The sequence below is a fragment of the Acyrthosiphon pisum genome, chromosome A1 (genome assembly GCF_005508785.2).
Source record: "Acyrthosiphon pisum isolate AL4f chromosome A1, pea_aphid_22Mar2018_4r6ur, whole genome shotgun sequence".
In the NCBI taxonomy this organism is placed as follows: Eukaryota; Metazoa; Arthropoda; class Insecta; order Hemiptera; family Aphididae; genus Acyrthosiphon; species Acyrthosiphon pisum.
In genome coordinates, this window is record NC_042494.1 from 15,691,647 (window position 1) to 15,702,890 (window position 11,244).

The 11,244-nt window shown below is 33.3% G+C and overlaps 1 protein-coding gene across 1 annotated transcript in view; it reads left to right on the plus strand.

The window, feature by feature from the left end:
- Positions 1–11,244, plus strand: part of LOC115033507 — a 48,304-nt gene that overhangs the window by 24,644 nt on the left and 12,416 nt on the right. The window lies entirely within an intron of this gene.

Consider the following 11,244-nt stretch of genomic DNA (forward strand, 5'->3'; position numbering starts at 1 on the left):
ATTCAGCGTATAGTTCTATGTTAAAATGTTATGGGCTCGCTATATATACCTATACGATATATTGACGGGCAGAGGAAGTTCCGATTAACGAAATATATATGTTAAGAACCGTCACAAGCAAATTAAAACCGAATTTATGCAAATATATTTAACCCAATTTTCTTAACATGTAACACGATTTTTTTTTGTCGGTGCCACGTGACACTTTCAACTTTGTGATAATAATATTATGCGAGATTCACCGAATTATTATATTCCTTATGGTATATAATATCAGATAGTATACCTACTTATATGTTATTATATAAAGGTGGAATCAGTTTTTTACTAACGACTAATCTCAGAAACCTATAGACCGATTTCAAAAGTTACATCAATACAGAGTATTATTGAGACTTTTAAGCTTCCCTTTTCAACTCCTATAGAATGCTTTAGAACAGCTCATACATGAATTCCGTTTTTGCTCACGAGTCATTTTTTGTTTATATACCGATTGCATAGGGCTACCATTGGATGAAAAAATACAATTTTTAAAAAAAAAAAATTGATAAATAATTGCCGACCTTCCGGGTTAACCTTTGCGTTTCTATGGGATTTTTTTTTTAAATAAAATAAAATAATTTGATGTTTAATTTATTGTTTGTCAATCAAATGAACATCAAGCCAATGCCCTTATGTCTATAGCTTGTAAACTCAAAAACTACTCAGCCGATTTCTACGATAGTTTCAGAGGTTGTACTTCGAAATATCGGGAAAGTTTAGAGAGATAGTTTGTACCACGTGATGTATTTATTCCACCGAAAGCCCGTCGCAGTCGGATTATTTCACAAAGTGAGGTGCGCCGATGCGCCGGTTTTCCCGTCAACCGAAGTTCCCTAAAACCCGACATACCGACATAGTGACATAAAATACTTACGTTTGTTAAATTCTTCCCGGACAGAGTTTGGACGTACAGCTAGTTTATATATTAATACAACCTAAGTATAACATTATGAGCGGTGTGGCTGTCGTGCAAAGTAATCCGATTTCTGGACGGAAACTATATTCGTTTGTCCATCGTCGATGCGCGTGACATGTCGTCATTTTTTCCTGCGATGATGTATTAAAAGCGCGCCGTTTATTCGTGAACGAGACAGTCGGTAAATATCGTCATATTATAATAATCATATTATGTACACAGCACCGCCTTACACAGATCGTCAGCGTATTTCTCTTTGTATATTATTATACGAAGAACAGCATTGATTCGGTCCGAGCGAAGGACGGGATAAGGGATCAAAATATGAATCGTTTATTTACAAAAAAAAAAAAAAAATGGGTTTACCGTCATTTTTGGGAAAATCGGTTTAACGATAGGATAAAAAAAATTACGAATAGCGTCTTATACACACACCGTTTATTTTTAAAAGCGATAGTATTGTCGTTGTTGTACGAGTGGGTGTTTGAAAGTTTAGTTTACTTATGTCACTGCAAGTCACTCGTTTTTTTTGGGGGATTTCCATCAATTTTAATTATTTTACTCAACTCCTGTCATATCGAATAAACAGTTTGTTTTTGTACTCAAGGCGACCCATAAAAAAAACCCTCAGAATGCACAAATAGGTACTCCATCCAGCAAGTATATACTTTTCAATTGTTTTTACTCTTCGAAGTCTTTAAATATCGCAACATACGATTCTTAAGACTTTTAGGTAAAAATGTCCATGCGTAGGTCATCGTTGAATCATCCTTTTATATTTTTAAGATCGTACCGTACGACAGCCGCGGGTTTGGTTGGTCTCTAAAGGGCTCGTGTAATATAATGTACTAAGCACATAATTTATAATTGTATAACGTTATAATATTATGTTATACAGAATACGAGTTCCGTCGGACTATCGTCTGATCGCGAGATCGTCAGGTTTGTCCAACATGGGCGTTTATGTCATCGAAAACAAACATCATCACTCTCCGTTCGGAGGAGTCGTCGACGACGGAATTATAATACTATGTACGTAGACTATAGGTATAATAACATAATCGCGTAAAATATTATATTTATATAATGCGTATTATAATTTTCTAAAAAAAAATTTAACCGGTCGGCCTCGTCGTCGTCGTCAATGTGTCGTCGTCTTCGGCTGTTGTAATAACTATCATAATAATATATCTTACGCGCCTAACTCAGGACTAGTATATTAGAACGTCACGTGGCTCATATAGATATTATTATTATGTGCACTATTATACGCCGTTACTTACCGCACACGACACGCGGAAAACTCTCTCACATGATAATAGTGGTACACTGGTGCGTTAGCCTCCGCTATTTTTAAAACTATATATAAAAATGTCCGCGATTTCGTTGCGTTATTGCCGCTTCGTTTTATTATTGTTGTCGTTTTTTTTTCTTTTTTTTTTTTATTATTATTAACTCGACTTAACGACTCCGTTATTGCGTTTTTCACGCGAATGTATTTTATATACATATGCACATACTTTATTCTATCGCCCGCTCGGCAACATCAACAACAACAACAACAACAACAACAACAACCAGTATATAGGTACCACTCTAAGTACCACCGGGTAAGCCATACTGTATAATATATAGGTACACATATGTGACTTACACTCGATGTGTGTGTGTGTGTGTGTGTGTGTGTGTGTGTGTGTGTGTGTGTGTGTGTGTGTGTGTGTGTGTGTGTGTGTGTGTGTGTGTATGTGTGTGTGCGTGCGACCGCGGTACAGTGATGTCGGGCACTTAACTGCCACCGAAAAATGTTTCAGCTGACCCGGTCTTAACGGTTTGCTCTGGTCTTGTTGTTTATACGACGTATATGTCTCACCTCGGCAAACTCTTTCTGCTGCCCAAAAAAATGCGATTGCGTTTTACCATATTTTCGTTTGTACCTATATATAGTTTCCGTCTACATTATGTCATTAGGTATAATATGATATTACCGAGTACTGCACCGGGCTAGTTATAGTTCATACAATCATACTTGACAGCGATATCTGCAGGTTTGACGTGCCCCGCGCGTGTACCAGACGAAAAAATATCACCAGAATTCGCAATAAATCATACTTTTGAAGAATATAATACGACATAAAACTTAAATGTACCATATTTTTGAATTGGTATTAAAATTAATTATCATGGTGGTTATGTCAATCGTATAGTTTTGACCACACGCGTATACTAAATAATATAATTTATTATGTAGTTACTGTAACCTACCTATATTGCTGTTTGTAAAATAAGAAAAGGGCACATATATTTGTATACTTCCCCTTCTTCCAACAATTACCACACGTTGCTAATCGAGAATAATTTCTTGTGATATCGTAATTTTTCTCATTTTGAAATACAATTAAACATTTTTTTGCATAAAATTAACACTTCTGCTTTTAGTTATTTTAACGTAAATTTTATTGTGGATGTAATATAAAATAAAGATACACAGAAAAAAACGAGTTTTATATTACCTGCAGCTTTATATACATAGAGGATATGCATAATTGAAAATTGTATAATCTTTGATAGTCACCTCCCCGGAGGACATGCATATAGTTACCACAGGACATAAATTAAAACAAAATGCGAAATAATTAGTCTACTGTCGTCAGTTCGGTATTTTGTGTTGAGTATAAAATAAAAACATTTACCTTTTTCCATTTTATTCCAATAATCTGATCGTCCCATTCCGAACCCGATTTGTCGGATGTAATTAATATTGACATTCTGTCCTCTCGACGTAGGTATACTATAGTTCCCTCTTTCACTACGACCGTTCATCAAACATTTAATCTTTAAGTTCGTATTATTTTTCCCAGGACGGCGAGAGCACCCCCTCCCCCCACCACACAATGGACACCCGTGATTGGCACGTCGCGTTAAAACTTCACAAGTGTACCACACTGCGATTGATATCTTGTAAAGTATAACATTAAAAATGCATCGTCGTCAGCGCTAATACGTCGGAGAGTCAACTCGCGTCGACAGTGTTCGAGAAATATAAAGTTAATATTATAATATATCAACGCACCACCTAATCTGTAGTCGGTTGCTATCAATCCCGCCACAGCTATATGACTGTAATTATATTTTGACATGCATATAGTGCGTAATGCGTACAGTATCCTCCGGCCTTTGGATTCGGACCACCGAGTTTTCCTCTGTTAATCAAAAAAAAAATGTCTGTGCACACGTACATTCTAAAATACGTCGACGGCTGTCGAGAGTTCCTACCTACCTGTATATAAGAAAAAAAAGTCTTCCAAAACACGATGCCGGGTTTCAGTGACCACCGTCACAGCCGCGGTATGATGAATATGAATTAGTGAGGGACAAAGTTTTCGGATTCGCGGCGCTCATTGAAAATTTATCAGGAAAAACTTTTCCCGTCTGAGAGAGACTATTGAAGCTACATCAGCGTGGGACATATATAATATATAGAACAAATATATTTATATGCACCGCAGCTGTGTATGCGAATACATTTAAAATTGGACGTCCTTTGACAATTTTTCGTGGTAAACACATCGTCGCCGCGTTACGTCAAACATCATCTGCAACGTAATTTAATAATAATACGATACGTGTAATATTTTACGGAAAATAAGTAATAATATAATAGTACGTACTATGTACGATGTGAATATTATTTCGTTTAATTAAATATCATTCGACTTCACAATAATAATATTATGTTTTTATACACCAGCGCACGGCACGTGGCTTTGACGATATTATTGCGTCTACGCAGTAATTTTGCTCTATGAAATATTATTACGTATTCGTATAAATTTACACATTACAAAACCAACGGTTGGGTCGAGTATAAATATTATATATAGTGTTTTCCTTGTCAAACAAGACATGACAAATCGCAGAAGACTCTACGCAGTTGATAATATAATATTAGGACGGTATGTCATAATATTTTCCTTGCGGTGCTGCAGGCGAATGGAGCTTTGGTGGAAGATTGGAAAAAACATTTTTTAAACGTCTCAGCACATTAAGAGAGCTTCAGAGAGCACATCAATACGTGATAGTCATTAATTAATATTAGCATGCGTACCCAAAGTATTATAACTGTGCAACTCGGAACACTACATCCTGCAGGGCCCTACTTAGGACCATTATAAGAGAGAGCGATATTGAGAAGCTGCAAATGTAGCACCGAAAAGGTTTTTTTTAAATGTTCTTAATTTTATTCCTCTCATAACTCCATTCACTTATTTCCTAAAAATTATTTTTTTATTTTTTATATTTTGTGTCTTTCCACGATAGTAAAATTTATGATATTATCACTATCATTATAATATTATCCGTATAACACGTCAGAGTCATCCGCACCGTAAAATATATGATAGTATAATCAAAGAATGGTCCAAGTCACAATCTTTAAGAAGACAATTTAAATTGTTCAACTGTCATTTTTTTCAAGCTAATAAATTTTCTTTAAGTACCGTTTAATTGGGCGGTTTTTTTTGGGTTGTCTCTGCGGGGCAGCAAAATCATAAACACCATATTATTGTCGAACGATTCGCGTGCAAGGGATTGAATAAAATAAATCAAATTAACGAATACCTTACTTTGATTACTTTAATATCCTATAGGATGTCGTCCACCCATCGTTCCTTTGTCTATTTATGTTTTTAATTAAAGAAAGTGGGTAATGAAAAAAATAAAATAACTCCCCAAGTAAAAACCTGTATTTTAGATTTAATCAATTTATATTAGCTCCCCGTCTCGTCCACGGTGCACGGCGATGTTTTAAACTCGTACACTTTCAAATTTAATTTCGACCCTATAGTTTGAAAATAAAACGATATTAAAACGTGCCGATTTGATTAATGTAAAATTAACGACGAAAAAATCTACACCCTTTTAAGTTTAACATAACTAAAATATTATCATCATCTGCAGTGATGAGGAGTACGAAACATTACCCGGATTTTTAAAAACATAATACATAGTACATTAATTATGTATATATTTATAAGTATGATACACGTTTCACCGAAACCAATATTCAGCGCGAATAACGTTTTGTTTAAAATTTATTTTTAATAAAATATGAACTGTGTTATTTTTTAACTCTCTTGCTGCTGCAGGTCGCAAAAAAATCAAAAAAAATCTGCAGGTTAATTATACCATAATCATTAATGAATAATGACACGGGAACTTCGAGGGGGCTTCATTAATTATACTGTGTTTTACGTTTAAAAATGAAATACATATTTTTACTATCATATAATAATATTCATTATTTCCCATGTGCGCAAATTTGTTTTGAAAATTTGGATTTTGACCGACAATAATGTAACAAATATGACGACGATTGTATACACTGCAGTTGATTGTGAGAAATCGTTACAAAATACTATTCGGATCCATAAAAGTGTTATGATCAATTTATGTACCTGTTTTATTTGTTTTAATTTTAACAGGCCCAATCACATTGTTTAGACAAATGTTAACAATCATTCGAAACGGAATAATAATAATAATAGTGATGATATGTACACACTATACTGCACTGCAATATAGGTATAGTTAAAGTTACTCGAGTACTCAAAATAAATAAGTTTACAGGTCGGTGCACTTCGAGTAGGAGTGAAGAAGGATAAACGACTTAAGGATTATTCAGGACTGTCAATATTTCTGGGCAGAAGCTTAAATAATAAATATAACTTCGAATGTAAACGTCACTGTTCTAATGTTTCCAGGTTAAGCATATAGCAAAAGTGGAGCGTACGAAAAGTTAGTTTCCCAATAGATAGATTAGGTTACTATAATATATTTATATTAATTGATAATGTAACAGTAAAATGTCATTGTTTAATATTTATACATTAAGTATTATCATTGGACTGTTTCACGTACAATTTACAACGGGACGCTCGTTGCAAAATATTATTATTGTTCAAAAAACTTTTTTCATAATATAATTTTCGTAACGTAAATAGGTATTAATGATATCAGTAAAATTTAAATACTGTCTAAATAACTTACAAACATTTCATACGTTTAAAAATATAATAATAACTAATTTAATGACAGAAAACATACACGTACGTTATATTGCATTCAAAACAAGTTACCTATTATTTAAATTTATTCAAATGTTCAAATTGCAAATAAAATTTGATAAAATCATAATATCGTACACAAACAAATTGCAATAATAGTGTATAATTTCATTGTATTAACTATTGGAATATTATATGTTTTTAAATTCGTGGAATTTTTCACGAGACGCGCTGTTCAAGAAATGTACCATTATTTGGGTTTCGTTTTTGAGCTATTAAATTTCTTAAATTTAATACGACGTCGTCTGGGCGGGGAAAAAAACGTCACTCAATCCACTGCTCGAATGAGACATTCCGCGCAAACGGGTGCTTCCGCCATCGCGGCTGTTGGAACCATTGTCTCAGCAGCCGTACAATTAACTAAATGACATATTGTTATTATTATGCACACGCCGCCGACTTCCGTGTGCGAGATAACGAGTCGTCGGAAAATATCCGCAGCCGGCGTTTCTCGTTTCGACGGCAGTGTGTTAGCTGTAAGAGGTAAGTAGGTACCACAAAATATTTCAGCTGGATGACCTTGGATTTAAATAGGGTTTTTGGAGGTGAAAGCCGTGAATACCGAGAAACCTACACGTCGTATTGAAAAAATTTAGAATTTTATTCGACTGTGAGCATGATGTGACTACATTTTTTTTCAACAATGACAACACCAGAAGAATCCCTACAGATTCAGACTATTTTAGATTCTGAGTAAAACGATGAATGTATTGATTTTACAATGACGTGTGTTTTTTTTTTTGTGTGTATCTGTGTACACGATAAGTAGACGAAATAATGCTTCGATTTTCAACTTCAGTATCTTGTTCGAAGAGAAAGTGAATATTGTTAGTGCATTGAGGAGGTAAAAAATTTAAAATTCTCAATAGTTAACAAAAGCGCCAAGAAAAACAACATAACAATTAAGGGAAAACGGGAATTTTTACGAAAAATTTTTATGATTTTACGATTTTTCATAAAATTGACTTTGGTTTTTGGTGTAACTTTAAAACAAATTACCGTAGACAAATGAAATTTTCACTAGTTGTTTGTATTTGCATTTTAAATACATGAAAAAATTATCAAAATATTTTGATTTGTTTTGAACTGTTTAGGGACATTTTCAGTTTCCAATTTTATTAGTTTTTTTTACTATGAATGTCAATAAAACTTTATTTGTTGGGTAAAAAAGCTTGAATATTTAATAAAAGGCTCTTACTATATTGTTACAATGACATTTGAAAAATATTAAAAATACATACTAGGCACAATTTTTTTTTATAAGAATTTAAAGTTCGAATTTTGACAAAATATATCAAATTTAAAATTTAATAATTATTTTGTAGTTAAAAATGTATAAAATGTTTAAATTTTATAAGTCAGGATTGAAAATTTAAAACAAGGTTCCACGTAAATAGATATATAAATTACTTTATTCACAATAATATTATAAAATATACTTAGTAATATCATAAGCTGACTGACCGTTTTCGCTCAGAATCGTTTTTCTTATACAACGATAACAATATATTATATCATTGAATTCAAATTTAACGCCATCCATTACAGAGACCCACATGTAATCTTCTGTACAGCAGAACGACACCCACTTGCCCACCTTATTTTTACTAACTTTAAGCCTCATAGCAAATAGTGGCACTTTTTTTTTTAAGAATAATTGTAATTTTTCTTATAGCAAAATTGACAAAGTTAGAGTGCATCTAGGTAATAGTTGAAATATTCTAATAATATCAAATCAGTTATCAAGCTCAATTTATCTGTTTTTAACACTCCTTTGTTTTTGTCATATTATACTCAAACTTTACTTGCAAGATAAGAGCAAAAACATTTATGGCTAACATGTTATTTTACAAAATCGTTTATTTATATTTCTTTATATTTTAATGAATATAAGTGTTTTTTTTTCGCGTATTTTCTGTGTAGTGCACATGTTCATTGTAGGTGCTATCTATCCGCCAATCATACAGGTGACCCAAAAGTAGAGTCACTGAACTGAATGTGGGTTATATTATATTATCATTGTGCACATAACAAATTTAAATCGTATATAATACCTCACCGAATTTCCGACGCCAACCGCATAGAAGGAATTATTTTACGTGTACACTGTATAATATTATGATATAGGGTCGGCACCCTATTAGGGTGTATTTGAATGAATTTATGATTGTACACTGATTCAAATATATCATAATATTACCATTTAGGTTCACTCTGTATACCGAGTGTTTCTTTTAACAGATAACGCGCATTAAATTGAAAATTAAAATCAAATTTTTGAAATTTTTAAATACCTACCTAGGTATATTTTAATATTTATTACCATTTTGTTCAAATTAAAGTTTTACTTTTAACTATATAAATATGTCATCTTTTATTTTTTATTTTTTAACAACTCTATACATTGTGAATTTCGAAAGAGTAGAGTTAATTTGCCACAAGTATTTAAGGAGCGTCTAAGCTTTAATAATACTTAAAACTTTGTATTTACTACTCTCACGTAAAAATCCGATTTTACGCATCAAAATGTTTAAGTAAAAACTTTCTGCTTTGGGATTTTAAGACAATAGTGGACGTGGCCATTGAATGAACTATGTATATAACGTTCAAAATTATAAATTTTTCTAAAAAATATGTTCGTACGTCGTATTTACTTTTAATCTCTCTGCATAATAATATTATTGTCGAAGCGATATTCGTATATTATGTATCTACTATACCTATACAATAATAATTATGCACTCACACACTATTCTGTGGGGTATATATTATTAAAATAACTGCACCGGGCTGCTGCGAGATTGAGACGAACCTGACTGCACGCCATTATAACTCAGCCAGAGGACATGTCTCATCTAAATTGATCCGAACGCACGTGTGTAGGTACATGAGTGTATATATATATATATTATGACCACCAGTGCAGTGCACGTACGCACCGACTGTATATACCTACCGAATTTATATTATATACTCATATAAATATAAATATATATATTTATGTATATACACTATACACGTGCTCGTATATACTCGCCGGCAGCAGACTATACATATACACTGCACGTGTGACACGAGATATATGTATATATATACCTACGGTTTAAGCCGTATATATATATTTATAATATTATATATATATAGGTATGCGATGGGTACGCACGCGGCCGGGTGTGTTATGAAAGCCGCGCGGATGATGACGGACGAAAAATCATTTTATCCGCGGTGAGGGCGAGGCGAGCTGCCGAGGCACGTACACGCGCCTTGGGTGGTTGGTGGGTGTTGGCGGGTGGTGAGTGGGTGACTTATATTTCGTCGGGTTTAATTTTCGCTTATCGTCGACTCGCGTGTCCACCACCCGTCCGCCCTCCGAGCACGACAGCCCCGTCGCGAATCCCGTACCCCCCGACTCTAAACAGCTGTGAGAGTGGGGGGATGTCGAGATTATTTTTTTATTTCCGGTCGGTTAACGAACAACACGATATTGTATCGTTATTACTGTGGATGAGCTGCGGGGCAGTATAATATTATTTATGTGGTAGAAGCCTATATAGTCGTAACTATATGTATTATATTGACAATATTACATACTATATCGACAAAGTCATAGATTCGGGCCGACTCAAATCCATATGATTGTATATATAGGTATGATAGGTATGTATAAGTATTTATTTTTAGATGACGTGTAAGTTTATTTGTATATACCCATATACGAGACATACCTAATATAAGAGTGTTTTGGTCTGAAGGTTTTTAAAATGAAAAAAAAATACAACAAACAAAGATAAAAATAAATATATTTTTTAAAGCTTAAATTTTATCATTTATATTTTACAGTGACATTATTTATTTATTCAGTTTTGTTGGTTTATAAAGTTACATTTTTGGGTTACGACAATATAATAGAAACATATTAAATAATGATGAAATATGTGTTTAGTATTATGGAGATACCTACCTAGTGCCTACTTATACTACAATACATGATCCCTGGCCGTACACGATCAATAATAATATATGTTTATACTGCAGATCTCGTCCATCACGTCTCGTATGCAGCTTTTTTCGATCATTATAAAATATTATATCGACGAACTGAAAAAATTATCAAATGCACCGCGGTGATTCCCCAGTTATGATCTCCAATCTTTCCGTTTACAA